A 25,404-nucleotide genomic window follows, 5' to 3' on the forward strand; every position below is an offset into this window, starting at 1 on the left:
GGGAAATCCTGACCACTCCTTTCTGCCCTCACATCAATGCTATTCTGAGTTGTTTTTTTTTTTTTTCCATTCTTGACCAGGCCTGCACCCCTTCTCCTGACTTGCCTCTTCCCAAAGCCTTTTTAAATGAGATTTTAAAACATACAGAACAATTGAAAGAACTGTAAATACTCATATACCCAGTATCTGGATTCTGCAATTGTCAACATTTTGCCTTATGTCTTTCATCAAATACCTATGTATATATCTATTCTTCAATCTTATTTTTGGTATTTTTTAAAGTAAGATGCAGATGTTTGCTATACTTTGCCCTTAAGTAGAGTTCAATATTTGCTTGTAGTTCTGTATGTGTGAGGTGTTAAGGTTAAATTGACATCAGTAACGCACAAATTATAAGTGTATCCTTTGAGATTTAACAAATGTTTACACATGTGTAACCCAAATCTCTCTCAAGATGTGGAACGTTACTATCACACAGTAAATCTGTTCATGCCCCTTTTAATCACTGTTCTCACTTTTCAGAGGCAATCACACTGCTCATTAAAAAAAAATCCCTTTCTAGGATTTTATATAAGCGAAATTGTCTAGTATATACTCATCATGTTTTATTTATTTGTTTATTGAGACAGGGTCTTGCTCTATTGCCCAGACAGGAGTGCAGTGGTGCAATCTCGACTCACTGCAGCCTCAGCCTCCTGGGCTCAAGTGATCCTCCCACTTCAGCCTCCTTAGTAGCTAGTAGTAGCATACAGGCATATGCCACCATGCCTGACTATTTTTTTTTTTTCTGTAGAGACCGGGTCTCACTATGTAGTCTTGAGCTCCTGAGCTCAAGTAATCCTCCTGCCTTGGCCTCCCAAAGCACTGGAAGACATGAGCCACTGCACCCAGTGTCCTAAAATCGTATCTTGTAATGTTCAGGTCCAAAGTCCCTCTTCCAGTAATTGCTCACAGAGCACCCTCAGAGTGAACTCTCTCTCTCTCTGCTCTAAACTCCTTAAGTCCCTTCCCTGGCACTTGTAACAGACATTTGTTTTGTCTGCCTGGCATCCCTTTCCACTATCTCCAGTATCTACTTCCACCTCTTTTCCTCTCCACTCCAGCCATGTGATTCTGGGGTGGACAGCAATCACAGGACTCCCATCACAGTGGACAAAGGGTGACATATTTCCAGCATCGCCAAATATAATGCCCTACCACTTTGGCCTCAATGATTGGTGAGAGGCAGGGACATATGACCAATGCAGGCCAATCAGAGTCTTTCCCTAGGATCTACATTTATAGCAGTGAGGAAAGAGAAATTCTGTCTTTTTTCTGTGTTGGAAACTGACATATATTAGCCTAGAGATGCCTCACTGTGTGTGCGTGTGTGTGTGTGTGTGTGTGTGTGTGTGTGTGAATGAGCCCAACAATTTTGTGCATCCTCCGCCATTGGATGAGCCCATAAATCCTCTTTCTTTTTTTCCAACTTTTAAGTTCAGGGGTACATGTGCAGGATATGCAGGTTTGTTACACAGGTAAATGTGTGCCATGTTGGTTTACTGCAGATCATCCCATCGCCTAGGCGTTAAGCCCAGCATCCATTAGCTATTCTTCCTGATGCTCTCCCTCCTCCCACCCTCCACCCTCCAACAGGTCCCAGTGTGTCTTGTTCCCCCCCATGGGTCCATGTGTTCTCATTGTTCAGCTCCCACTTATAAGTGAGAACATGTGGTGTCTGGGTTTCTGTCCCTGCATTATTTTGCTGAGGATAATGGTCTCCAGTTCCATCCACGTCCCTGCAAAGGACATGATCTCATTCCTTTTTATGGTGCATAATATTCCATGGTGTGTATATAACCTTTTTTTTCTTTTTTGAGACGGAGTTTCACTCTTGTTGCCAAGGCTGGAATGCAATGACATGATCTTGGCTCACCACAACCTCCACCTCCTGTGTTCAAGCGATTCCCCTGCCTCAGCCTCCCCAGTAGCTGGGATTACAGACATGTGCCACCACACCCGGCTAATTTTGTATTTTTAGTAGAGACGGGGTTTCTCCATGTTGGTCAGGCTGGTCTCGAACTCGTGACCTCAGGTGATCCGCCCGCCTCAGCCTCCCAAAGTGTTGGGATTACAGGCATGAGCCACCGTGTCTGGCCACCATATTTTCTTTATCCAGTCTATCATTGATGGGCATTTGGGTTGATTCCATGTCTTTGCTATTGTGAATAGTGCTGCAACGAACATACACGTGCATGTGTCTTTGAAATAGAATGATTTATATTCCTTTGGATATATACCCAGGAATGAAATTACTGGGTCAAGTGGTGTTTCTGCCTCTAGGGTTTTGGGGAATTACCACACTGTCTTCCACAATGTTTGAACTAATTTATACTCCCAGCAACATCGTACAAGTGTTCCTCTTTTTCCACAACCTCCCCAGCATCCATTATTTTTTGACTTTTTAATAATAGCCATTCTGCGGCTGGGTGTGGTGGCTCACGTCTGTAATCCTGGCACTTTGGGAAGCTGAGGCAGGCAGACCACCTGAGGTTGGGAGTTCGAGACTAGCCTGACCAACATGGAGAAACCCCATCTCTACTAGAAATACAAAATTAGCTGGGCGTGGTGGTGCATGCCTGTAATCCCAGCTACTTAGGAGGCTGAGGCAGGAGAATCACTTCAATCCAGGAGGCGGAGGTTGTGGTGAGCCAAGATCACACCATTGCACTCCAGCCTGGACAATAACAGTGAAACTCTGTCTCAAAAAAGTGAGCATGCAACCGAACAAATAATAGCCATTCTGAATGGTGTGAGATGGTATCTCATCGTGGTTTTGATTTGCATTTCTCTAATGATCAGTGATGTTGAGCTTTTTCTCATGTTTGTTGGCCACATGTATGTCTTCTTTCAAGAAGTGTCTGTTCATGTCCTTTGCCCACTTTTTAATGGGGTTGTTTGTTTTTATCTTGTAAATTTGTGTAAGTACCTTATGGATGCTTGATGTTAGACCTTTGTCAGAAGGATAGATTGCAAAAATCTTCTCCCGTTCTGTAGGTTGTCTGTTCACTCTGATGATAGTTTCTTTTGCTGTGCAGAAGTTCTTTAATTAGAGCCCATCTGTTAATTTTTGCTTTTGTTGCAATTGCCTTTGGTGTCTTCATCATGAAATCTTTGCTTGTGCCTATGTCCTGAGCAGTATTGTCTAGATTTTCTTCTAGGGTTTTTCTGTTTGTTTTTGAGACGGAGTTTCACTCTTGTCACCCAGCCTTGAGTGCAGTGGTGCCATCTTGGCTTACTGCAACCTCCACCTCCCGGTTTCAAGCAATTTTCCTGCCTCAGCCTCCTGAGTAGCTGAGATTACAGGCACACGCCACTATGCCCAGCTCATTTTGTATTTTTAGTAGGGACGGGGTTTCACCATGTTGGCCAGGGTGGTCTAGAAGTCCCAACCTCAGGTGATCTGCCCGCTTCTGAGATTACAGGTGTGAGCCATCATGCCCAGCCCTTTTGTAGGGTATTTATAGTTTGGGGTTTAACATTTAAGTCTTTAATCTCTCTCTCTCTCTCTCTCTCTCTATATATATATATATATATATATATATATTTTTTTTTTTTTTTGAGACAGGGTCTTACTCTGTCACCCAGATTGGAGTGCAGTGGCGCAATCTCTGTTTACCACAACCTCTACCTCACAGGCTCAAGCGATTCTCCGGCCTTAGCCTCCTGAGTAGATGAGATTACAGGTACCTGCCACCACACCCAGCTAATTTCTATATTCTCAGTAGAGACAGGGTTTTACCATGTTGGCCAGGCTGGTCTCGAACTCCTGACCTCAAATGATCCACCTGCCTCAGCCTCCCAAAGTTCTGGGATTACAGCCACCATGCCCCACCTAATATATCTTGAGTTGATTTTTGTATATGGTGTAAGGAAGGGTTCCAGTTTCAATTTTCTGTATATGGCTAGCCAGTTCTCCCAGCACCACTTATTAAATAGAGAATCCTTTCCTCATTGCTTGTTTAGGTCAGGTTTGTCAAAAATCAGATGGTTGGCCAGGCATGGTGGCTCATGCCTGTAATCCCAGCACTTTGGGAGGCCAAGGCGGGTGGATCACGAGATCAGGAGATAGAGACCCTCCCAGCTAACATGGTGAAAGCCCATCTCTACTAAAAATACAAAAAATTAGCCCTGCATAGTGGCACGTGCCTGTAGTCTCAGGTATTTGGGAGGCTGAGACAGGAGAATAGCTTGAACCCGGGATGCAGAGGTTGCAGTGAGCCAAGATCGCGCCACTGCACTCCAGCCCAGGTGACTGACACTCCATCTCAAAAAAAAAAAAAAAAAAAGATCAGATGATTGTAGGTATGTGGTCTTATTTCTGGGTTCTCTGTTCTAGTCCATTAGTCTATGTGTCTGTTCTTGTACCAGTAGCAGGCTGTTTTGGTTACTGTGGCCTTGTAATATAATTTGAACTCAGATAGTGTAATGCCTCCAGCTTTGTTCTTTTTGCTTAGGATTGTCTTGGCTATTCAGGCTCTGTTTTGGTTCCATATGACTTTTATTTTTTTTTATTTTATTTCATTTTATTTTATTTTATTTTTTGAAACGGAGTCTCACTCTGTCGCCCAGGCTGGAGTGCACTGGCGCAATCTTGGCTCACTGCAAGCTCCACCTCCTGGGCTCACACCATTCTCCTGCCTCAGCCTCCCGAGTAGCTGGGACTACAGGTGCCCTCCACCACGCCAGACTAATTTTTTTGTATTTTTCGTAGAGACGGGGTTTCACCGTGTTAGCCAGGATGGTCTCGATCTCCTAACCTCCTGATCCACCTGCCTCGGCCTCCCAAAGTGCTGGGATTACAGGCGTGAGCCACCGCGCCCGGCCCCATATGAATTTTAAAATAGTTTTTTCTAATTCTGTGAGGAATGTCAATGGTAGTTTAATGGGAATAGCATTGAATCTATAAATTGCTTTAGGCAGTATGGCCATTTTCACGAAATTGATTATTCTTATCCATAAGCATGGAGTGTTTTTCCATTTGTTTGTGTCATTTCTGATTTCTTTGTGCAGTAATCCCCTTTATTTCTTAAGTCTGTGTGAATTGGTTGCTATTGTTTGCCACAGAAGGAGCCTAGACTATATAGCGGAGCCTAGACTATATAGCAGAGCCTGCCCCTATTTCTAAGAGCGACTGGATAAAGCTGTATCATGTGCCCACTCCTGATCCCATGATAGGGCTCAAGTAGACTTAAACTACACAGACTTATCCAGAAGAACAGCAGTGTGCAAGGAAAAGTTATATCAGAAGACAGGACTGTGGACAGGCAAGTTCACCTCAGCCACATACTTTAGTTAGATACAATTTTAAGTATTTTCTATGATCTGGGAACTATTAGAGATAAAAAAGAAGTGTAATATGCCTGTTCTCAAGAATGGAGAATGAAGACTTATACATGGGAAAATAAATATAATGAGCAAATCAAGGCAGCATAATGTTAGCATTGAATTGGAGGTACAGGAAGCAGATGCTATGGTAGCAAGAGTTTGCTTCCTGAAGACTTTTGGCCATTTACCAAATGTGCCGAGCATTTTCAGGCTCTAGGTTTCAGTAGTCTGAAAAAGGCCCTTTCCTCCTATCGAAATTCCGTGTGTCCTGCAAGACTGAACTCAAAGACCGCTTCCTTATGAAGTCTTCCCAGCTGGCCCCCCACCAAAAACTCTACCTTTCCACAGAACTTTCCTTGTGCTTCTGTAACATGGCATTTGTTACATTCATCTGTATTTCCTACTGTCTTTCCCATCACCCCTCAAGAATAGAGATTGTGGGCCAGGCGTGGTGGCTCACGCCTGTAATGCTAGCACTTTGGGAGGCCAAGGCGGGTGGTTCATTTGAGGTCAGGAGTTAGAGACCAGCCTGGCCAACATGGTGAAACCCCGTCTCTACTTTTACTAGTTTTTGTGTTTTTAACACAAAAAGTTAGCCGGGCATGGTGGATCATGCCTGTAATCCCAGCACTTTGGGAGGCCGAGGCAAGTGGATTGCCTAAGGTCAGGAGTTTGAGACCAGCCTGGGCAACATGGCGAAACCCTGTCTCTATTAAAAACACAAAAACTTAGCCCGGCATGGCGGTGGGTACCTGTAATCCCAGCTACTCGGGAGGCTGAGGCAGGAGAATCGCTTGAACCCGGGAGGCAGAGGTTGCCGTGAGCCAAGATCGCACCACTGCACTCTAGCCTGGGCAACAGAGTGTGAATCCATCTCGAAAAAGAAAAAAAAAAAAGAATAGGAATTGTGTAGCTTTCTTTCTTTTTCTTTTCTGTGCTGTGAGGATTAATTGTATGTGTCAACCTGGAACCCAGCTGGAGTATGGTACCCAGTCAATTGGTCAAATGCCAGCCTAGACGTTGCTGTGAAGGTGTTTTTCATGTGTGAGTGACAGTTACAGTTAGTGGGCTTGGAGGACAGCAGGCTGCGCTCTGTAATGTGAGTGGGCTTTATCTAAGCAAGTGAAGGCAAACACCGAGGTTTTCTGAAGAAGAATTTTCCTCAGGACTGCAACATAGAATCCCTACCTGATTTCCAGCCTACTGCCCTCAGGAATTTGGACTCAAGACTGCAATGCAACACCAATTCTTCACTGAAATTGCAGGCTGCTGCTTGCCCTACATATTTCAGTTTTACCAGCCCCTAGTATCATGTGAACTGTTTCCTTAAAATCTCTCTCTCTCTCTCTCTCTCTCTCTCACACATCTCTTCTTCGGAGATAAAGAACCAATAGAATGCAGATGTACACATGCAGCTGTATACATATCCTATTGGTTCTGCATTATTTTGGTTCTGCATCTCTGAAGAACTCTAATACATATGTTTACCTTTAAAAAGAAATCTATGGGCCGGGTGTGGTGTGCGGTGGCTCATGCCTGTAATCCCAGCACTTTGGGAGGCCGACTTGGGGAGGCTGAGGCAGGAGGATCGCTTCAACCGAAGAGTACAGGACGAGCCTGGGCAACATAGTGACACCCCCATCTCTATGAAAAATAAAAAAAAAAAGATTGCCGGGCGCGGTGGCTCACGCCTGTAATCCCAGCACTTTGGGAGGCTGAGGCGGGCAGATCACCTGAGGTCAGGAGTTCGAGACCAGCCTGACCAACATGGAGAAACCCCATTTCTACTAAAAATACAAAAAATTAGCCAGGCGTGGTGACATATGCCTGTAATCCTAGCTACTTGGGAGGCTGAGGTAGGACAATCGCTTGAACCTGGGAGGCAGAGGTTGTGGTGAGCCAAGATTGTGCCATTGCACTCCAGCCTGGGCAACAAGAGCGAAACTCCATCTCAAAAAAAAAAAAAAAAAAAAATGAGGTCAGAAGGTCATGGAGGACTTGCAGGCCACTGCAAAGATTTTTATTTTAACCTTATCGAGAGGGGGAAGCAATTGGAGGGTTTTGAGCACAGAAGGGTTTTTGTTTCTTTTTTTGTTTTTTGAGACAGGGTCTCTGTTTTCCAGGCTGGAGTGCAGTGTTGTGTTCACAGTTCACTGCAGAGCCTTGAACTCCTGGTCTTAGGCAATCCTCCAGCCTCAGACTCCTGAGTAGCTGGGACTAAAGTGCATGCCACCACACTCAGCTACATTTTTCTTATTTTTTGTACAGATGCAGGGTGGTGGTGGGGGGGGTGGTCTTGCCATGTCGCCCAGGCTGATCTTGAACTTCTGGCCTCCAGTGATTCTCCTTCCTCAGAGTCCCAAAATGCTGGGAATATAGGCATGAACCACCATGCCTAGCCCAGAAGAGAGATTTTTTAAAGGAGCACTGACTGCTCTGTTAATTATGAATTCTAGCAGGCCAAGGACAGAAGCAGTGATGATGATGGTGGTAGTGGAGATGACAGGATGTTATAAATTCTAGAATTTTTTTTTTTTTTAGACAGAGTTTTAGACAGAGTCTCACTCAGCCACCCAGGCTGGAGTGCAGTGGTGAGATCTTGGCTCACTGCAACCTCCACTTCCCGGGTTCAAGTGATTCTCCTACCTTAGCCTCTCGAGTAGCTGGGATTACAGGCATGTGCCACCACGCCCAGCTAACTTTTGTATTTTTAGTAGAGACAGGGTTTCACCAGTTGGCCAGGCTGGTCACAAACTCCTGACCTCATCCACCTGCCTTGGCCTTCAAAAGTGCTGGGATTATAGGTGTGAGCCACCGTGACCAGCCCTAGAAATCTTTTGAAGGTTGAGCCAACAAGCTTTGCTAAGGTGGAGTATGAGAAAGAGTGGAGTGGTGGGTTTTATAATGAACATGCTAATAAATCAAATTGTATAGAAGATATTGCTATGAAAAAACCAGTGTCCCACCCCTCCACTTTCCACACACAGTCCCACTCCCCACAACCAACTTCTTTTTTAAAGGTTTCTGGTATTGATTACCTCCACAGCTTGAGATAAAATGTTTGTGGTTAACTTAGCAGCCATTCTCAACTCTCTTCTCACTTGCCATGTCTTACTATAAAGTTCAGAAGACTAGACCTCATCTTCCCAGATTCCCTTGCAACGAGGGTTGTCATGTACTCTGTTCTGGACAGTGACATATAAAAATAAACCTGCAAACCTCGTTCCTTTAAGAAAAAAAATAGCAGAAAACAAAACCCTAAGCAAAAAATTCTTGTAAAAAACCATGGAGATAGCCGGGCACGATGGCTCACACCTGTAATCAGAGCACTTTGGGAGGCCGAGGCAGGTGGATCATGAGGTCAGTAGATCGAGACGATCCTGGCTAACATGGTGAAACCCTGTCTGTACTAAAAATACAAAAACAAAATAGCCAGGCGTGGTGGCGGGCGCCTGTAGTCCCAGCTACTCAGGAGGCTGAGGCAGGAGAATGGCGTGAACCCAGGAGGCAGAGCTTGCAGTGAGCTGAGATGGTGCCACTGCACTCCAGCCTAGGCGACAGAGCAAGACTCCATCTCAAAAACAAACAAAAAAACCATTGAGATCTGTTTTTTTGGTTTCTTTCTTTTTTTTCTTTTTTGAGGCAGATTCTCACTCTGTTGCCCAAGCTGGAGTGCAATGGCATGATCTCCGCTCACTGCAAGCTCCACCTCCTAGGTTCAAGCAGTTCTCCTGCCTCAGCCTCCCAAGTACCTGGGATTACAGGCATGTGCCACCATGCTTGGCTAATTTTTTGTATTTTTAGTAGAGATGGGGTTTCACCATGTTGGCCAGGCTGGTCTTGAACTCCCGACCTCAGGTGATTGACCTACCTCAGCCTCCCAACGTGCTGGGATTACAGGTGTGAGCCACCGTGCTGACCTGGTTTCTTTTCAAATGATAGAGTTGAAGGAGAAGTTAGTCAGATTTGGGCACCTTTACTGAAATACATGTATTTATATATAAATACACATATAAATAATCATATTTGATTATTCCTCACTTGGGATTGGATTTATTTCATTTCCTTTCCTTTCCTAGGAATGAGTGGCGGTTGTGAAGGGTATTTTTCGGAGTTTTTGAGAAGTTTTTAGTGAAGATATAGGTTGGTCTTGTCCTCTCTAAATTAACTTTGTGAATATATCACACATGCTTCTGAAATAATTAAAATGATATGGATTTATGAAATTAAAAAAAGAACCTGCAGGAGTGAGGGACTTCCAAAAATACTTTTATTTCTTCAGAAAAGAAATAATTCACAGCTGGTGCTCGCCTGTTGCCGTCCCTCATGCCTTGACCACGATGTGAAAACCGGAGCTATGGCAGCCATCTTGAAACCAGAAATGACCAGCAGGAAGACAAAGGGCTAATATGCTAATGATGGTAGAGCATAAAGGAAAAGCCTGTGTCCTTGATGGCGTTGTAGAGGAGCTCAACCAGCTGCAGTAGCCACCTGCCTCCAGGTTATAAGGTATTAGATGTCTGTATATTTGGAGCCAGTCATTCTTCAAGTGTAATATGTGAACCAGCAGCAGCTCAGTATCACTTGGGGATTTTTTTTTTTTTTTTTTTTTTTGAGACAGAGTCTCGTTCTGTCACCCAGGCTGGAGTGCAATGGTGTGATCTTGGCTTACTGCAACCTCTGCCTCCCAGGTTCAAGTGATTCTCCTGCCTCGGCCTCCCAAGTAGCTGGGATTACAGGTATGCACCACCATGCCCGGCGAATTTTTGTATTTTTAGTAGAGACAGGGTTTCACCATGTTGGCCAGGCTGTGTCGAACTCCTGATCTCAAGTGATCCACCTACCTCGGCTTCCCAAAGTGCTGGGATTAAAGCGTGAGCCACCGAGCCCGGCCAGGAATTTTTAAAAAATGCAGATCCTTGGACTTTACTCTAGACCTACAGAATGAGCAACTCCAGGGTTGGGGCTCAGAAAGCTGAGGCTTAAGCCCTCCAGGCGATTCTGATGCACACAGAAGTTGGAGAATCAGCCTTAAACCAATGCTTCTGAAACTTTAATGTGCATAAACATCACATGGAGATGTTGTTAAAATGCAGATTCTGGTTCAGTAGGTGTACTGATGCAATGGTCAGATCGGGATTTCCCCATATTGGGACTGAGGCAATCATTTCCCAGTCTGCTGGGGGTGTTGGCAGATGAAAGCCCTCAGATGAATACCTCTCTAAGAAGAGAGCTATCTCAGGCAATATCATGTTCCCTGATATGAGGCAGCCTCCATTCAATGGCTGGATGATGTGCGGAAATGAAGTCCTAGCCCCCCTTCCTCAAGGCAGGGCAGCTTTATTATTTGTTTTAATTTTAATTTTTTTTTTCAAGATGGAGTCTTACTCTGTTGCCAGACTGGAGTGCAGTGTGGCACGATCTCATCTTACTGCAACCTCCGCCTCCTGGGTTCAAGTGATTCTCCTGCCTCAGCCTCCTGAGTAGCTGGGAATACGGGCACCCACCACCATGCCCAGCTAATTTTTGTATTTTTAGTAGAGATGGGGTTTCACCATGTTGGCCAGGCTGGTCTTGGACTTCTGACATCAGGTGATCCATCGCCTCGGCCTCCCAAAGTGCTGGGATTACAGGTGTAAGTCACTGCGCCTGGCCCAGGGCAGCTTTGAAGGGCTCTCCAACCTATAGACCTCACCACAGACTCAGCTGAAGCCTCTCCTCCAACTGCTTCAACATCTCCCCCTCCACAAGCTTGCCTTCCTCACTTCTCATAGGTGTTGTTCTTTAGACAGAAGTTGCCAGATTTGGCAAATATAAACACCAAACGCCCAGTGAAATTTGAATTTCCGACAAACAAGAATAACTTTTAATATAAACATGTCCCAAATATTGCACTCTTTATCTGAAATGCAAACTTAACTGGGCATGCTATATTTTATCTGGCAACCCTGTTCCTAAAGCACTCCCAAATAAATTTCCCACGTGACTCAGTAGATCTCAGACTCAGAGTCTGTTTCCCAGGGAACCTAATTTATGACAGTTGGTATCAGGAGTTATCATGAGAAGCAGATTCTGAAATGGGATTATGCAGCTGTTTCACCCAACAGCCAGCTTACAATAAACACCTGATAAAACCCGTGGCAAGAGGTTGTAGTGTGATTATTAAAACTTTCGGCCAGGTGCAGTAGCTCATGCCTGTAATCCCAGCACTTTAGGAGGCCAAGGCGGGTGGATTGCTTGTGCTCAGGGGTTCAAGATCAGCCTGGGCAACATAGCAAAACCCCATCTCTACCAAAAAAAAAAAAAAAAAAATTGCCAGGCACAGTGGCTCATGCCTATAATCCCAGCACTTTGGGAGGCCGAGGCGGGTGGATCACAAGGTCGAGAGTTCGAGACCAGACTGGCCAACGTGGTGAAACCCCATCTCTACTAAAAATACAAAAATTAGCCAGTTATGGTGGTTCATGCCTGTAATCCCAGCTACTCGGGAGGCTGAGGCAGAAGAATTGCTTGAAACCAGAAGGTGGAGGTTGCAGTGAGCCAAGATTGTACCACTGCACTCCAGTCTGGGCAACAAGAGCAAAACTCCATTTCAAAAAAAAAAAATTAGCCAGACATGGTGGCACACACCTGTAATCCCAGCTACTCGGGAGGCTGAGGTGGATCACTTGAGCTTGGGAAGCAGAGGTTACATTGAGCTGAGACGCTGCCGCTGTACTCCAGCCTGGACAACAGAGCAAGACTGTCTCAAAGAGACAAGAAAACCAAACCAAACCAAAACAACAACAAAAAACCTCCAACAGCAGGGAACTGGAATGGGAAACTGATGGAAGAGAACAGACTGGAGAGGAATTTGAGAGTTTCAAGGGCAATAGTAATTATATTAATATAAGGACTTGAGAATTGGATGGCTGTTTCTTCTGGCTCTTGCTGCATTGGAGAAAGACATGAAAGGCTGAGGGTCATTAATCGCCTGTAAGTTGAAGTGTGAAAACCAGAGGCCCTCCTTGGCAGCATATAGAGACTCATCACCTGCAATGGGAGAGCAGAAAAGGCTGAGAAACAGGAGCGGGCCTTCATTATAAGAGCAGCAAAGTTCCAAAGAAGGTTGGGTTCTCTATCACGTTCAGCTCCAGTGTATGCCAAAGGAACTGCAAGACCTAGATCATAGATTCCAGCAAGAGCCAGGAAAGTACATCCAGCACTATATCTTGAGGGTGGTGGATCAAGGAGCACTGAATAAAGTTGGATAACAGAGTCTATCGATGTGGGGCCAATATCCCATGATACAAGATTTAACAACTATTGAAGATCCCAGGAGATGGTGCTATTAAGCTGCTTGGTTGCCTCTCAAAGTTTGGAAAAATCAATGGTCCATTGTAAGTGAAGTAGAAATGCTAGAACTATCATGGACCATGGGAGGGTCTAAGGGCACTGTATTTACAAAGCAATAAGGAATGCGCTGACTGAGGGGCACTGGCATGTTGGGAAACTCACTGTGGCTGTTACATATGGGTCGGTGTTCATGGTAGCAAATGCTGCCACAGAACTGGGATCCCTGAGAGTAACGGGTAGGATCCCAGGAGATAGCATTTAACCCTCAGATGCAAGCTGGGCACAATTAGCATAATGAGTGACACCAGGGAGGACCTGATCCAAGGAGAGCTATGGAGAAAATTAATAAGAATATGAAGTTTTGGCCGGATGTGGTGGCTCACACCTGTAATCCCAACACTTTGGGAGGCCAAGGCAGGCAGATCATGAGGTCAAGAGATCAAGACCATCCTGGCCAATGTGGTGAAACCCTGTCTCTATTAAAAATACAAAAATTAGCTGGGTGTGGTGGCACATGCCTGTAATTCCAGCTACTCAGGAGGCTGAGGTAGGAGAATCACTTGAACCCGGGAGGCAGAGGCTGCAGTGAGTCAAGATCACGTCACTGCACTCCAGCCTGGTGATAGAGTGAGACTCCATCTCAAAAAAAAAAAATAATTTTAGCATTTAACCAAAATGCCATTTCAAATCAGTGGGGAAAGGATGTACTATTCAATAAAAGAATAAATCCAGTGATGGAATCAGGTGATGGTGGAGCAATTGGAAAGCCATCAGGAATAAACTGGAGCCATGGTTCATATCACACCCCCAAATCACTCAAATGAATCAAACAGAAAAAGTGAAACAATAAAAGTGCCAGATGGAAACAAAAAAGAACATTATATTCCCAGGGGCTAGATCGATGGAGCAGCCAAAAAGCCAATTGTTTAATATGTACAACCAGAAGAAATCAAAGATGGGTAAGTAGGAGTTTGAGGGCAGTCACCCCAATAACCCATAACCCAGAACTTGACTGAAGGAGAGAGCAGGTTTCCAGGAAGAAGTGCCACAGCAAATGTATATGATCGTGATTCCCCCAATCCTTCTCCAAGGAAACCAATGAACATTTCCTTAGGAAATGGTAATTCCCAACCATGTTGAGGGCTGTTGGATATAAGGCCTGAGTTAACACTGATGCCTGGAGACCCAAAGCTTCACTGTGGTCTCCCTGTTAAAGTGGGAGTATATTGGGGCTAGGTAATAAATGGAGCCTTTGCCCCAGGTCTAGTTCACAGTGGGTCCAAAGACCCACCTGATTTTCTGTCTCCAGATGTACAATGCCAATGTAATATGACATGGAAATACTTGGGAGTTGGAAGAACCACCTCTGCTCCCCATCATTGCTGTCAGGGACTAGGATTTTACCCTCCATATAAGCCATTAGCCTGTTATTGTTTCATGTTTGCTGGTTGAATATGAGACTCTTGGGTCAGAGACAAAGGACTTTATCAGACCACAGCAAGCAGTATCAGCATCATGTCTGCATCCGTTCCTCTTGCCCCCAGTTCCCATAGAGGTGATGCAGAGGATCCAGATTGATGCCTATACATAAAGTGGGTTGTGTTACAGGAGAACAATCACTGAGTTTAGGGAATCCACCATTTTTTTCCTCCAACTTTTGTTTTAAGTTCCAGGGTACATGCACAGGATATGCAGGTTTGTTAAAAAGGGAAACGTGTGCCATGGTGGTTTGTTGCCCAGATCAACCTATCACCCAGGTATTAAGCCCAGCATTAATTAGCTGTTTTTCCTGATGCTCTCCCTCCCTGAAACCCCCTCCAACAGGCCCCAGTGTGTGTTGTTCCCCACCATGTTTCCATGTGTTCTCATTATTCAGCTCCCACTTAGAAATGAGAGCATGCGATGTTTGGTTTTCTGTTCCCGCGTTAGTTTGCTGAGATAATGGTTTCCAGCTCCATCCATGTTCCTGCAAAGGAAATGATCACATTCCTTTTTATGGGAATCCACTATTTTTTTTTTTTTTTTTTTGAGACAGAGTCTCCCTCTGTCACCCAGGCTGGAGTGCAGTGGCTCAGTCTTGGCTCACTGCAACCTCCGCCTCCCAGGTTCAAGCAATTCTCCTGCCTCAGCCTCCTGAGTAGCTGGGATTACAGGCACCCACCACCACGCCCAGCTAATTTTTGTATTTTTAGTAGAGACGGAGTTTCACCATGTTGGTCAGGCTGGTCTCAAACTCCTAACCTCGTGATCTGCCTGCCTGGGCCTCCCAAAGTGCTGAGATTACAGGCGTGAGCTACCGTGCCTGGCCAGGAATCCACTATTTTTATAAGCAGTATGCAAGTCTACTCTTTGTCCTAGAAGGAGATGTTAGCTCATCTCTCAAGGTTCATTGCTGTGTGTTCAACCCTGAGAAATCTGCTAAGTAGAGAGAAGTCAAGATCTTGTCTTCCCAGCATATTAGCAGGAATGTTCAGGGATACTCAGAATCCGGATCAGATTGCTTCTCCCAAAAGTTCTTTTTTAGACTGTAAAGTTAGGGCTATCATAGTGGAGAAGGCCAAGTAGAAACCTCTGAAACTACTCCCTCCTGTTCCATGCAAGAGAGTAAATAAAAAACAATATTACAGTCCAGGGAACAGCAGAGATTAAAACCACCTTTGAAGACTTCACGAATGCAGGAGTAATGTTTTCTCCACTTAATTCTGACCTTAACCAGAATGCAATGGTCCATTGTAAGTGAAGTAGAAATGCTAGAAATGTAGGAACTTCAGTTCCTGAAGGATGTGGCAAACTCACCCAAGGAGTATCCCCAGTTGTGCTTGCTGGGTTACAAATGGTATTTTTGTTAGAGCAGATTAACATGGCTTTAGGTGTGTGGTATTAGCCATTAATCTGGCCAATGCATTCTTTTTTTTTTTTTTTTTTTTTGAGATGGAGTCTTGCTCTTGCTCTTTTGCCCAGGCTGGAGTGAAGTGGTGTGATCTCGGCTGACTGCAACCTCCACCCCTCGGGTTCAAGTGATTCTCCTGCCTCAGCCTCCTGAGTAAGTAGGATTGTAGTGCCTGCTACCATGCCCCACTAATTTTTGTATTTTTACTAGAGACGGGGTTTTGTCATGTTGGCCAGGCTGGTCTTGAACTCCTGACCTCAGGCGATCCACCCACCTCAGCCCCGCAAGGTGCTAGGATTACAGGCGTGAGCCACTGCACCCGGCCGCATTCTTATCCATTTCTAACTGGAAGAAGTTCACATTCATGTGGGATGGACAACAGTGTAGATTTACAGTCTTGCCCTGGGGTTGTGTTAACTCTCTTGCATTCTGTAGAAATAAATTCTGAAAGGACCTTGACCATCTGAACACCCCAGAATATTACATTGGCCCACTATATCAATGACATGATGTTATTTGGACCAGATGAGCAAGAAATACAAATACTTGTTGGAGGCCTGGATAAGACATGTGTTCCAGAGGGTTCTATAAAGATTCAGGGGCCTGCCACAGTAGTGAAGTTTTAGTGGCTTCAGGCATACTAGGATATCTCCTTCCAAAGTAAAGGTCAAGTTATTCCATCTTGCACTTCCCACCACTAAGAAGCAAGCATAATGCCTACCAGGCCTCTTTGGGCTCTGGTGGTGCATATTACCTACTTAGGAACACTGCTTTAAACCTTACCAAGTGACATAGAAATCTACCAGCATTGTGTGAGGCCTAGGGCAGGAAAGGGCTCCATAGTGGTTTCAGGTTACAGTACGAGCAGTCCTGCTTCTTGGGCCATGCGACCCATTATATCATATGGTTTTAGAGGCGAGATCAGCCTGGCCAACATAGCGAAACCTCATCTCTACTGAAAACACAAAAATTAATTGGGTGTGGTGGCACACACCTGTATTCTCAGCTACTTGGGAGGCTGAGACAGAATGGTTTGAACCCCGGAGGCGGAGGTTGCAGTGAGCAGAGATGGTGTCACTGCACCCCAGCCTGGGTGACAGAGCAAGACTCTGTCTCAAAAAAAAAAAAAGAAAATGCATTGGCCAGGCGTGGTCGCTCACACCTGTAATCTCAACACTTTGGGAGGCTGAGGCAGGTGGATCACGAGGTCAGGAGATTGAGACCATCCTGGCTAACATGGTGAAAGCCCGCCTCTACTAAAAATACAAAAAAATTAGCCGGGCATGGTGCTGGGCGACTAATCCCAGCTGCTCGGGAGGCTGAGGTGGGAGAACGCTGTGAACCCAGGAGGCAGAGCTTGCAGTGAGCCAAGATTGCACCACTGTACTCCAACCTGGGTGACAGAATGAGACTCAGTCTCAAAAAAAAAAAAAAAAACGCGTCATGTGAGGTTTATGCCAGCCCCAATAACAGGCACGCACCACCACACCTGGCTAATTTTTGTATTTTTGTGGGGACCGGGTTTCGCCATATTGGCCAGGCTGGTCTTGACCTCAGGTGATCTGCCCACGTCAGCCTCCCTCAGTGTTGGGATTACAGACACGAGCTACCCTGCTGGCCGAGGAGGAACAATACTGAGACTGGTTCATGGATGGTTCAAGTTATATTCTAATGTGGTTACAAGCTGAAAACAAACTCTGCTAACTACAGTCCCTCTCAGGACTAGCCCTGAAATAAGGAGTGACAGGAAATCCTCCCAATGTTTAGAGATTTGGGGAGTGTGCTGATCATCTGCTTTGTGTAGAGAGAGACACATGGCTCAAGGCAAAAGTATATATGAGCTCATGGCAGTAGTGAATGGCTTCATTGGTTGCTCAGAGGCCTGGGAGGAGAAATATTAGAATATGGGAGGCCTGGGGGTATGGGGTGATATAGATCCACAGATCTACAGGAACGGGCATGAAATGTGAAGATCTTTGCATCACATGCTAATGCCTGCTCCTAGCAGCCACTGTGGGAGAGGCACTGAACAACAGGAGTGCACTAGGCAGAATGACCCAGCCAGCTGCTACCAGTCACCACAGGGCTGGCACAGTGTGCTCATAAATGGAGTTTATTAATCCACTTAGGCTACAGCAAAATACCACAAAAAATGTGGCTTAAACAACAGAAATTTGTTTTCTCACAGTTCTGGAGAAAGTCCAAAAATCACACTGCCAGCAGGGTTGGTGTCTGGTTGCAGATGGCTGCCTTCATCCTGTGTAGGCACATGCCCTTTCTTCAGTGCATGGGAGGTGGAAGGGAGGGTGGGCACATTCAAGAAAAGTGCTCTCCATGTCTCTTATAAGGGCACTAATCCTTTTGGATCAGGGCCCCACCATTATGAGTTCACTTAATCTTAATTACTTCCTTAGAGGCCCCATCTCCAAATACAGCCATACTGGGGGCTAGGGCTCCTACATACACATTTTGGGGGGAAATAAACATTTAGTCCATAGTAGTGAGTATCCACATTGGAAAGGATAGAAGCTACTCAAGGGCCCAACGTCATTTATAAAGGCTGCTGTAAATTATGCTAGTGCTGAATGTTCGGTCTGCAAGCAACAGAGACCAACAGTAAGCCCTTGATATCACATTATGCCTTAAGGAGACCAAGCAACCACATTATTGATTGCCCCTACTATCCTAAAAGGGGCAATGACTTGTCTTCTTGGCAATCAACATATATCTTGGATATTGATTTTCCTTTCTTTCTTTTTGTTTTTTCTTTTTTTTTGAGATGGGGTCCTCTCTGTTGCCCAGGCTGGAGTGCAGTGGCACAGTCTCGGCTCATTGCAACCTCCGCCTCCTGGGTTCAAGAAATTCTCCTGTCTCAGCCTCCCAAGTTGCTGGGACTACAGGTGCATGCCACCACGCCTGGCTAATTTTTTTTTTTTTTTGTATTTTTAGTAAAGATGGAGTTTCACCATTTTGGTCAGGGTGGTCTCGAACTTCTGACCTCAGGTGATCCACCCACCTTGGTCTCCCAAAGTGCTGAGATTACAGGCGTGAGCCACCTCACCTGGCTAGATTTTCCTTTCTTACTTCTGTTGCCTCATCCAGCACCACTGTCCAAGGGTTTATAGTGCTTTGCCCACCATGATGGGAACCCGTAAAACATTGTATTGGCTCAAGGGATCCACTTAACAGTAAAGGAGGTATGTCAGTAGGACACTTTACCATGGGATCTATAGGTCCTATTGTATTCCATGCTACGCGGAGACATCTGGCCTGACAGTAATGGGATGGCCTTTGAAAGCCAGCTGAGACACCAGCTTAGAGTTAATAGATGGCATCCTACAGAATGCAGTATATACCCTAAATCAGTGCCCGTTATATAGTGCTGTGTCCCTAAAACGGTAGAATATGTGAGTCTGGGAACCAAAGGGTAGAAGTAGGAGTGGCTGTTTATCATCCCTCCCAACAGCTCATTTAGGGAATTTGTGCTTCTAGGTTCTGTGGCTCTAGAAGTCTTCATTCCCAGAGGGAAAATATTTCCACCAGGGGACACAAGAGTTCTAGTAAACTGTCAGTCACATTAGGTACTTTATACCAGGATACCAGCAGGCAAGGAAATGAGTCATCATCCTGTCAGGAGGAATTGCCCTCATCAGGAGGAGATAGGACTGCTGTCACATGATGGAGGCAGGGAAGAGTAAGTCTGGCACCCAAGTAATCCACTGGGGTTTCTCTTGATATTCCCCTGTCAATCTTTTTTTTGAGACAGAGTCTCACTCTGTCATCCAGGCTGGAGTGCGGTGGCATGATCTCGGCCCACTGCAACCTCCACCCGCCAGGTTCAAGCAATTCTCCTGCCTCAGCCTCTCAAGTAGCTGGGATTACAGGCATCTGCCACCACACCTGGCTAATTTTTGTATTTTTTGTAGAGACGGAGTTTCACCATGTTGGCCAGGTTAGTCTTGAAATCCCGATCTCAAGTGATCCACCCACCTTGGCCTCCCAAAGTGCTGGGATTACAGGTGTGAGCCACTGCACCTGGCATCCCCTGCTCAATCTTGACAGTAACGGACAAATGCAGCATCACAGTTGGAGAAAGAAAGATATAATAATCAGGGACTCCTACTGCTCATGGAAAAGGATCAGGGTCCATCTCTCAGATAGGCCAGTTAGACCAGAAGAGGTGCTGGTTGAGGGTGGAGGTAATCTGGAATGGGCAGTAGAGAAGGAAGATGATGAGTATTGATTGTGACCTTGACACCAGCTGTGGTATTGGTGGGGGCAAGGATGTGGTTCATCCCACTGTCTTTACAAGTTTCCTTAGGAAAAGAGACCAATAAGAACACTGAAGGAGCTCTTCCAAGATGGAGTGAACTTATTCTATGAAACAAGTGGACTCAAAAGGTGCAAGGAGTGCACTGTAGTGGGTGCTGTGGTGAGTTGCCCAGATTCTCTTTTCAGGATGGAGGCCCTCATTTACCCAGCTGCCGGGAGTGTTGGCAGCTGACGGTTCTCAGCTGAGTCATTCTCTGGAAATTTCTTTCAGCTAAAGAGAACCACCTTGCCCAACCAAGGTCACACCTTGGGGGCAGTCACATCCAATGACTGCTTGATGAGAGGGCCCACCCTGAAGCTAATTCCAGCTCCAGAGGTCCCTGTAAGGCTCAGCTGAGGCTTCTGTCGAATTGCACTGCAGATCGACTCAATCCTACTTCTGTTCCCTCTAAGATCTCCCCTTAATAAACCTCTTGTATGCAGATTTCAGAATCTCAGGGCCTGTTTCCTGAGGAAGCTGACCTACAACACAAGGTCTGCATGCAGATGGAGTTTGTGGTTCAGCATTTCTTACAACATCGCAGGTAATGCCAATGCTGTCAGTATGCAGAATTCAATTTTGGAATCAGATTTATGGGGACATAATTTACATGGAGTTAAAGTGTACTCTTTTTCAGAGTATGTTTTAATGAGTTTTCAAAAATGTACAGCGTCACATAGCCACCACCACAATCAAGATATGGAACATATCCATCACCCCCAAAAGTTCTCTCAGGCTCCTTTGTACCCAATCCCGTATCCTCACTTCCATTTTCTGGCAATCATTAATCTTGTTTCTGTCCCTTTGGTTTTGATTTTCCAGAATGTCAAATAAATGAAATAATATTACATATAGCCTTTTGAGTGTGACTTCAATCACTTACCATGATGTTTTGAGATTTATGTATGTCATTGAATGTATTGGTAGTTCATTCCTTTTTATCACCATGTAGCATTTCATTGCATGGATGTGTTACAATTTGTTTATCCATCCTTAGTTGATAGACATTTGGATTGTTTCCAGTTTGTGGTGGTTATAAATAAATGTGGTATACATTTGTTAACAGTTCTTTGTATGGAAATACGCTTTCATTTATTTTGGGAAAACACCTTGGAGTAGGATTGCTGAGTTGTATGGAAAATGTATGCCCAACTTCCGAAGGAGATGCCACACTGTCTTCCAAAGAGAATATACTATTTGCTTTCCCATCAGCAATGTCTAAGAGTTCCAGTTGCTCTACATCCTCCCCAGGACTTGGTATTGTAAGTTTCAAAACATTTTAGCCATTCTAGTAGGTGTGTCACTATAGTGTGGCTTAAATTTGCCTTTACCTAGTAAATTATGGTGAAAGGCAGCTTCTTATATATTTGTTAAACACTTGTTTCTCTTATTTTTCAAAGTGTCCTTTCAACTCTTTTGTCCATTGAGTGGGGTGGGGGTTGCCTTCTTTTAATCTATTGAATTGAAAATGTTGGCCAGGTGAGGTGGCTCCTGCCTGTAATCCCAGCACTTTGAGAGGCTGAGGCAGGTGGATCACGAGGTCAGGAATTCAAGACCAGCCTAGCCAAGACGGTGAAGCTCTGTCTCTATGAAAAAATGCAAAAATTAACCAGGCATGGTGGCAGGAGCCTGTAATCTCAGCTACTCGGGAGGCTGAGGCAGAGAATTGCTTGAACCCTGGAGGCAGAGGTTGCAGTAAGCTGAGATCACGCCACTGCACTCCAGCCTGGGGAACAGAGTGAGACTCTGTCTCAAAAAAAAGAAAACATTATTTGTATATTATGGGTAAATATATGGGTAAAGTGTTGTTTATATATCCTTGATCAGCTATAGCTTTGCAAGTTTTTTCTCCCAGTTTGCTCTGTTATTTTTTGGCTTGTCTTTTTATTTTCTAACAATGTTAGAAATTTTGTTAATTTTGAGATTCCGTCTCAAAAAAAAAAAAAATTCCTGATTTATACTTTTTACAGCCTATCTATAAAATCTTTCCCTACCCCAAGGTCACAAGACTGTCTACTAGATGTTTTAGAGTTTACATTTCGGCCTATAATCTATTCCCTAAAAATCGTAAATTTGGGGCTAATTTTTAAAATGTGGAAAAGAATCAGTTTTTGTTTGTTTGTTTGTTTTTGCAGGTAGATGTTGAATATCCCAGAACCATTTGTTGAAGAGACTATCTTTTTCCTATTGAATTATTTTGGCACTTTGTTAAAAAGCAATAGACCAGGCGGGGCATGGTGGCTCAAGCCTGTAATCCCAGCACTTCGGAGCCCAAGGTGGGCAGATTACTTAAGGTCAGGAGTTGGAGACCAGCCTGGCCAACATGGTGAAATCCCGTTTCTACTGAAAAAAAAAAACAAAAATTAGTCAGGCGTGGTTGTGGGTGCCTGTAATCCCAGCCACTCAGGAGTCTGAGGCAGGAGAATCACTTGAACCGAGGAGGCGGAGGTTGCAGTGAACCAAGATCACACCACTGCACTCCACCATGGGTAACACAGCAAGACCCTCTCTCAGAAAAAAAAAAAAAAAAAAAAGGACCATAGATGTGTGGGTCTATTCCTGGATTCCCAATTCTGTTCCATGGATCTATATCTACCCTTATATCAATACCACACTGTCTTGATCACTGTCCAGCTTTATAGTAAGTCTTGTGATCAAGTAGTGTGAGTCCTTCAACTTTGTTCTTTTTTAATCAAAATTGTTTTAGCTATTCCAGGTACTTTGCTTTTCCATATAAATTTTTAAATCAGCTTATCAATTTCTACCAAAAAAGCCCACTAAGATTTTAATTGGAATTGCACTGAATCTATAGATCAATTCAAATGTGAATATTGAATCTTCCAGTCTTTGAACATGGCATATCTTTCCATTGATTTTGGTCTTGTTAATTTCTGTGATCAGTGTTTTATAGTTTTTTACAAAAAATATTGCCCATTTTTGTTATATTTATCCCTATTTTAATTTGGGGTGGTATTGTACATGGTACTTTATAAAATTTCAATTAATTTTTCAGTTAATAAAATTTCATTGCAAGTACATAGGAATAGAATTAATTTTTGTATATTGACCTTGTATCTTGCAACCTTGCTAAACTCTAAGAACTCTTTTTTTTTTTTTTTTTTTTGAGACAGAGTCTCACTCTCTTGCCTGGGCTGGAATGCAGTGGTATGATCTTGGCTCACTGCAACCTCCACCTCCTGGGTTCAAGTGATTCTCCTGCCTCAGCCTCCCAAGTACCTGGGATTACAGGCACACGCCACCACGCCTGGCTAATTTTTGTGTTTTTAGTAGAGATAGGGTTTCACCATGTTGGCCAGGCTGGCTTCAAACTCCTGACCTCAGGTGATCTGCCTGCCTTGGCCTCCCAAAGTCCTGGGATTACAGGCCTGAGCCACCACGCCCAGCCAATGCTAAGAACTCTTATGAGGAGAAAGATTCAATTCATGGGTCTGATCAGATATTTTAAATAAGAAATCTACATTATTCTTTAAAGCAATTTTTTATTATTTATTTATTTATTTATTTATTTATTTATTTATTTATTTTTGAGACTGAGTCTGCTGTGTCGCTCAGGCTGGAGTGCAGTGGCATGATCTCAGCTCTCTGCAACCTCCACCTCCCTGGTTCAGGCAATTCTTTTGCTTCAGCCTCCCGAGTAGCTAAGACTACAGGCACACGCCACAACGCCCAAATAATTTTTGTATTTTCAGTAGAGAAGGGGTTTCACCATGTTGGTCAGGCTGGTCTCAAACTCCTGACCTCAGGTGATCTGCCCACCTTGGCCTCCCAAAGTGTTGGGATTACAGGTGTGAGCCACCGTGCCAAAGAACAGCAATTATAGATCACAATTATATATCATAAGAACAGTGTTAAGATGGCAACAAGGGAACAAGGGGCCGGGCGCAGTGGCTCATGCCTGCAATCCCAGCATTTTGGGAGTCTGAGGCCAGAGAATCACTTGAAACCAGGAAGTGGAGGTGGAGGTTGCCATGAGCTGAGATTGCGCCACTGCCCCTCCAGCCTGGGCAACAGGGGGAGACTGCGTATCAAAAAAAAAAAAAAAAAAAAAAAAAGGATGACATCAAGGGAATCCAAATAAAAGAAAAAGGATCACGTAACCTCTCACCACCTCACAAATCAACTGTTTCTCTAGTTCCCTTTCCAGGTTTCCAGATTTAATCACAATTTTATTCTCTGTTTTTCTTTAATTTCTCATAAGCTATATAGTGCTTCTAGTTATAATTTTAAATAGCTGTATCCTATTTTATTAAGTACATGTATCATAATGGACTTAAACTTTCCTCTATTTCCATTTATTAAAGAATAAATTCTCAGGAGTGGGATTTCTGAGCCCAAGGATTTGAACATTCCTATGGTTATTGACATGTATTGTCAAATTGTACTGCAAATGAGTACAGGATTTCTACATTGTAAAATTCATTTCTGTGTGACACACAGAGCTAGCACACTACTCTGAAAGACAGATGGAACTCGGAGAAATGAAGCAAACAGAATGTAGATAGGTAAAGGTTGGAGTATTGATGTCAAGATAGGCATAACACACAGAACATTCAGGAACAATGGTTAGAATGAAGTTTGAGTAGTGAGTGGTTTAAGTGTAGATTCACATTTTGGGATCAGATTGTGGAATGCCAACCTGAGGAACTGAGACTCCATTCTGTAGGCAATGAAAAGCTGCTGAAGATTGATAAAATAACAATGATGTTTTATTTTTTATTTCTTTTTCTTTTTTCTTTTTTTTGAGACTGAGTCTTGCTCTTGTCGCCCAGGCTGGAGTGCAGTGGCACGATCTCAGTTCACTGCAACCTCTGCCTCCCATGTTCAAGCCATTTGGGAGGCCAAGGCGGGTGGGTCACCTGAGGTCAGGAGCTCAAGACCAGCCTGACCAACATGCAGAAACCCCATCTCGCTTGAACCCAGGAGGCAGAGGTTGCAGTGAGCCAAGATCACGCCATTGCACTCTAGCCTGGGCAGCAAGAGCAAAACTCCGTCTCAAAAAAAAAAAAAAAAATCACCCCATTAGTCATCAGGAATCTGCCTCTGAGACAGCAAGTTACAAAATCCCCATTTAAGACAGAACCTGTTTTCTTTTTTCTTTTCTTTTTTTTTCTTTTTTTGAGACGGAGTCTCGCTTTGTCACCCAGGCTAGAATGCAGTGGCATGATCTCGGCTCACTGCAACTTCCGCCTCCTGGGTTCAAGCAATTCTCCTGCCTCAGCCTCCCAGGTAGCTGGGACTACAAGCGCACACCACCACCCCCAGCTAATTTTTTGTATTTTAGTAGAGACAGGCTTTCACGGTGTTGCCCAGGCTGGTGGTGAACTCCTGACCTCGTGATCCACCCTCCAGAGCAGGGACATGATAGGGGATGGGTGGGTAAAGGTCATACAGGCATGAGGGGATGGAAGGTGCCCCTGGGCCATACATGAGTCTGCACTTCTCTTCCTTCTTGTGCTCTGTCTAGATGCACTGCAATTTG

At 44.5% G+C, this 25,404-nt stretch overlaps 1 protein-coding gene and 1 long non-coding RNA gene across 19 annotated transcripts in view; one reads left to right on the forward strand and one right to left on the reverse strand.

Annotated features, from left to right (window-relative positions):
- The window catches only part of LOC112131566 (ribosomal protein S6 kinase beta-1-like), a 252,973-nt gene that overhangs the window by 159,795 nt on the left and 67,774 nt on the right, over window positions 1-25,404 (reverse strand). The gene's annotated exons all lie outside the window — the stretch shown is intronic.
- The window catches only part of LOC134760560 (uncharacterized), a 52,945-nt gene that overhangs the window by 21,297 nt on the left and 6,244 nt on the right, over window positions 1-25,404 (forward strand). For 2 of the 3 annotated variants that reach the window (XR_010138272.1, XR_010138273.1), the window contains exons 2-5: window positions 9,650-9,876; window positions 20,348-20,448; window positions 20,971-21,166; window positions 22,040-22,180. This is a non-coding gene — a long non-coding RNA (uncharacterized LOC134760560). Of the gene's footprint in view, window positions 1-9,649; window positions 9,877-18,099; window positions 20,025-20,135; window positions 20,449-20,970; window positions 21,167-22,039; window positions 22,181-25,404 lie in introns of those variants that run through there. The other variant, XR_010138271.1, reaches the window with a different exon arrangement.

This window comes from Pongo abelii, chromosome 19 (assembly GCF_028885655.2).
Source record: "Pongo abelii isolate AG06213 chromosome 19, NHGRI_mPonAbe1-v2.0_pri, whole genome shotgun sequence".
Taxonomy (NCBI): domain Eukaryota; kingdom Metazoa; phylum Chordata; class Mammalia; order Primates; family Hominidae; genus Pongo; species Pongo abelii.